Raw genomic sequence first — 5,933 nt, forward strand, 5'->3', positions numbered from 1 at the left:
CGGAGTGTAAAATGTTCTCGACGCCAACGCCAATGAACACAATAAACGCCGATGGCCTATGGCTTCAGCGCCGCATTTCTGGCACAACGTTGTCCATGCCTGCAGCCCCCATCTCTCTCATCACCCCACATACCTATAAGCGCGTTTAAGGCGTCCACTGACCCAGGGAGCCAGTTATGCGCTTGCCTTTCTTTCAAATAGTCGGAGTGTAAAACGCTGTCAACGGAAAAGCCAACAAACACAAAGAACGCCGAAGACCTTAGGCTTCAGCGCCGCGTTTCTGGTACAACGTTGTCAATGCAAACGCAAACAGCGCACGTCTGTCACTACCGCCACTTAGCTTAAAGCAATGTTGAGGTGTCCACTGTTCCAAGACAGCAGTTATGCGCCTTCCCTCTGGTCCAGGTGTGCAGCGAGATGTGTGACACAGATAGTGCGCCATTTCCTTTACTCAGAAACTAGTTTTACCAATTTTGTCCTCTGGTTTCCAAGCTCTCGCTCCATTGCTTTCACAGCTTAAAGCGTGACTAAGGTGTCCACTGCTGGCTACAACGGACAATGGAGACGGACAACGGCGACGGCGACGCCGCGAAACGCAGGAACGGGCGCCAAAGAGTCACCGGAGCGCTCGTTCTGCCAGCTGAGCTAACCGGGACGGCTAGCCGGTACCTCCGCTTTACCAGAGCACTCGCTCACCCGCTGAATTAACCGAGACGGCTAGCCGTTCCGCTCACTTTTGTAGGGCGCTAAGATGCTGCCGTCCAGCATCTACGTAAATTAATACTATATTTTCTTTTAGATTTTCCAAAATGCCACTGTTGTCTTCACTGCAAAGCAAGGAGTTTGCATTACCGGCTCCCCCCGCTGTGCATGTATATCTTAGCCAAACGCATGACGTACAAGAGTGACGCACGATATATTTGGAGGTATAGGAACATGTCGACGACTTCAAGCAACCTTTTTCATTGTATTCAAATCTGCTGAAAAAAAAGTCCACCAGAATCTTCAGGCCGGTGAGTAACGCCGTTCGAAAAAACATATTGCGTTACCGGCTCCGCGCTGGAGCCAGAAAAGGAAAAGAGTGTTCGCCAGAGAAGTATAAAACTGTCGCCGCATCAAGCGCGTTATAATGATTGGCAGTCTCCCGAACTAGCCTTTACGACTTTGACAACGCATGCAGTGACAAAAGAGCCATTGCATAGCGTTGTGCGTTTACGCAAGCATTACCTGAGCCAATAATGCCCCCGCTTTTGGAAATTTCCACACGAATGTGGCGACTGCGGAGATGAGGGCAGGTACACAGCAGGTTAGCTTTAGCCGCATTTTACTAACACTGCGAGAAATTATTTAAATAGGAGCTGATTAATATCTAGATGTCGCCAAGTAGGTTATTTATCTCCGTACAGTAGACAACGCGAAGATCAAGGAGGACGAAGAAACAGAGACGATGCTGTCAGAGTAGACTTGGGCAGGGCATGTGATGCGAAGGCAAGATAACCGCTGGTCGTTAAGGGTAATAACGGAGTGGATTCCAAGAGAAGGCAAGCGTAGCAGGGGGCGGCGGAAAGTTAGGTGGGCGGATGAGACTAAGAAGTTTGCGGTGATATGGCGGCCGCAGCTGGCACAGGACAGGGCTAATTGGAGAGACATGGGAGATGCCTTTGCCCTGCAATGGGCGTGGTCAGGCTGATGATGATGATGAAAGTGTGAAGATAAAAGCGAGCCTGAAGTGTTTTTTAATTCGCTTTTTGTCGAGACAGGATAAATGGCCTACGCTGGCCCTCGTCCTTCCCGCTCATATTTTGGCAGCTATGTGCATTGAAGTCTTAGTGATCAAGCTGCGAACGCTCAGCTGCTGCACCTGTGTTAATTATTTGTTCATTCTGTACGCCCGCTCGCATTTGGCGTTGTGACCAGTTTTGCTAACTCTATACCTTTATTCTCTGCAATCATTATGCCTCTTCGCCTACCAGCTCTGGAAGCCTAAATAAAGCGATCCTCTTTGCCAAACCATACGAAACAAATTAAAAACAGAAAGAATATCAGTTATACTCCTTTACAAGTTTTCATCTCTCGCGCAATTCCTGTACAATGTTGCCCTTTTCTTCAGTAAAATGTTTGAATAGGAATAATTTAAGCCCATGATACGGAGTGTGTGGTTTCCCAACCTAAAACTCGAAAATGTTAAAATTTATTACCATTACGCGTATGCACTGGCTGCACAAGCCACTGTATCTTGCCTAGAATGCAAATCAGGCAGCGTACACGTGCACGATGCGTACTACACTTTGTCATATGCCATATCATTTCTTGGCATTTTGTTTACAGGAAATTGAGAGACGTAAGCCTACTTTTTAACACCGGTGATAGAACGCCTAAAATATATTGTAAAAAATGTCTACCGCTTATACTATGTTCATCCAATAGCGCTAATCGATGTCTTGCTTCCTCTTTTCATTGTTATTTTCTGGCCTCGGTGAACAGGTTTATGTGTCATGAATAAAGTTATGTCTGTTGGTACGAATAACAGTACTGACAACTAAATTAAGCACTGCAGATTTTGGAATTTTTATGGCTTCATCTTTTCAGGGGCAAGCGTCTCCAGTGCGAACAGCGTCCGCGTGGAGGATTCCAATACACAATAGGTACTGAAATAACAATACAGATTTCAATTAATATTCCTCCTCAGGGTTAGTTACATGGCGTGGAGTAATGCTCCAGTCTTTTATACCATTTGGGAAAATATTTGCGCATTTTTTTAATTCCCACGGAAAAAACTGTAACCGTAAGCGCGTCAGTGTTACGCAGCGTATTCTCTCTACTTCTGAGTATGAAATTGAGAACAGCCCGCCTTGTTTTCCTCGACTCACCACCGGAAGCGGCCAGAAATATACTCAGTGGCTCTGGCAATGCGAATGTTTGAATAGGAAGGGTCCGCCGAGGAGAAATTAGCTATTTTAATCGACAATTTGCTTATACCACCGCCACTTCGAATAATTTTTTAATATTCCAGTATATATAGAGTTAATTCTGCCTCGGTTTTATTAAAAATCGTAATCACATTTGACACTACGCCGCTGAAAGATAATCACCGTCTCCTAATTTCAATCGTCCTAAATCAATCCCGTTTCAATCGAATTTAAGTTGTCGGGTAGACAACGCTAGATAGTTATTTAGTCTTTTACATGTATAGGCGCCTGCCAGTGTGCATTTCTGAACCTCTAAATGAAGAAAAGTGACCGGCTGTACTTTCTTCTTTAGATTTTTTTTTGGCGGAAATCAATGCCAATTCCAGTAGCCTTGGTACAGTCGCCGTATCTTTAATATTATGAGCCTGAATAAACTGATGGTCGATTGAACTAGTCGGAGCCCTGCTGAGTCTCAGTTTGCCTGTATGACACAATTATTTCACAGTGAGATTGTGGTGTGTGATAATATGTGCGAGGTAAATTGATTACATATTAGTTCGGCTTATTTTTGCGTGCTTTAAAAATTTCATTTGGCTGGGAATTTTTTACGTAGATTCCACCTTACTATTATATAGACATCCACGGCTTTCAGGACACAAATTTCAAATGTGTACCGAATATGGCAGTATTTATAGCGTCGGCATTCTTAAATTTAGTTTCAAATGTTCTGATCCGTTCCATACCAAGCAAGATGCGAGCTCAGCTTATTCGGGTTCTGATATAACGCTTCGTACATCTTTATTCTAATCCCACCATGGGTGGTTTCTCCGGTTTCCGCGTCTCACACTTACGCAACAAAATCCCTCTAAGCGGTTATTAGCTTTTAGACTGCCCTTTTTATCGTCCCCTTTTCAATGCAGAGAAAAAACGCAACTGAAAAATATTTATTACGATAGCTATTTATAGCTCTGTTCATGAGCTAATGGGCGCCGCCGTCATAGTGTGCCGCACAATAATACTGGACAATAATACTGCTGTCTGGACAATAATACTGCTGCTGGACAATAATACTGTTGTCTAACATGGGGTCGCATTGCCATGTGTGATAAGATGAGCATTATAGCTAGAATGAGCCACTTCTGGACATTATTCAGAGTACTACCACTACTGGCCACTACTCTACTACCATTACTGGCCATGCGTCGCTCTTGGAAGGGTGTGTAATGCGGGTCATTTATCTCCGAAAGCGAAGCGAATTTCAAGCGTCTCATTTCTTCAACATCAGTTTTAAACGTTCGGGAGGCAGCCCTTCGCTAGACATTCCTGTGAAAGGTCAAAGGGAATAGATGCCTTTGAGAAAGCTGTGCTTAGAAGTGGCGACAGAATAACTGAGGCGTTGCCAGCTTTAAAGAGGGCATCGATGTCGACGTCATTGCTGACCTTTTCTACGGGGTACAATGACAGCGCTATTAGTACAGCAGTCAAAGAAGGAGATAAAAAAAACAATCTGTCGAGAAGCCGCTTTTTTTCTTCCAAGAGCGAAACAAATTACTTGTTCACAGTTCCCAGAATTCAAGTGCCGTGACTTCTTCTAGTTGATATGATAAGCCTTGTAGCCTCTATCACGAATCGATTTTCTAATTAGTGCGCTAGCCCCATCGATGGGAGCATCTGCCATTAGCGAGCAGTAGCGCATCTCTTAGCCGCCGCATCACAGCGCCAGGAGTGGTTTGAAGACTCCCAGCGATCTATAAATGTAAAGACGAAAATGACAAATTCCGCATATATGGGCTTATATGAGGGCATATATGGACCCTTTAAAACTATCACCGCATGTACTCAAAGCGGAGTTTATGCCCGATTTTGCCGATCTTTTTGAGCTTGAAAACCAAGCCTCGAACCTAAACTGAAGTGAAAACCGAAGTGCTAGCGCGCCTAATCCGCGTTTGGCCTAACCATGCTAAATCGACGCAATTTTTTTAATACAAAAATAATAGAATTTACAATAAAAACGGATCGAAATCCGCTCGTTCGATTTGCTCCAAGGCTAAAATAGTGTGTTTTTAATCTATTCAGAGTGAATCGAGTTTCTTCAAAGTTTTCGAATACCTCCGGAGTAACTTGTACGGTGTTCGAATAAGATCCGCCGTAGTTTTCTTCTATGACAGTGTTCAAAGCAGGACCCACTCCGACGCCGCACAGCCTGCTTCCGCAGTCGGTCTGAGGGTCGAGCGCCGCGACGCGTGCCGTTGTAGTCGCGGCATGCTTATTGTTCACGCATAGCCTACAACTTTGGGTGACACGGCAGACCTAGACAAGTTCCACAAACCCTGCTTTCATATCCGATCTCCAAGGCCGCGGCTCAATGGTAGTACTCGCCACGCTGATCTACTGAAATGCGGCGCTAGAGAGTAGTAAACCGCATTTTCCATAGTTTAGGTCACTTTATGGGGTTTAACGTCCCAAAGCGATTCAGGCTATTAGCAACGCCGTAGTGAATGGCTCCGGAAATTTCGACCCCCTGGGGTGCTTTAACGTGCACTGATATCGCACACTACACAGCCTCTATAATTTCGCCTCCATCGATATTCGACAGCAGCAGCCGGGATCGAACCCACGTTTTTTGGGTCAGCAGCCGAGCGCCGTAACCACTGAGCCACCGCGGCGGATAGGGTGACCGTCATAGCATTTATACGATGATTTTGTGTTGCACATTCCTTATTGAAGGTGAGTGCTGCATCTTTTGGCAGCTGTGACTTCACAACTATTGTGTAGCGCTATACCGCAGTGCCACCGCAAGCGGTTCTCTTGTCACTAAATAAATCGTTTGCCGCTCAATATCGTAAAGTAGCGAATATTATCAAAAATACTTGAATCACATTCGATTCGGCAGCAACGCTTCACTCCGCGTATTCAACTCGATTTTTATGCGAAGCATATCACTAGACAGATTCACAACAGCGCTACGGAACGAGGACAGAAGGAACACGAAAAACACAGGACGGGCGCTGTCCTAGAGGTACA

Source organism: Amblyomma mixtum, chromosome 1 (assembly GCF_055824585.1).
Source record: "Amblyomma mixtum isolate Tamu chromosome 1, ASM5582458v1, whole genome shotgun sequence".
NCBI lineage: Eukaryota > Metazoa > Arthropoda > Arachnida > Ixodida > Ixodidae > Amblyomma > Amblyomma mixtum.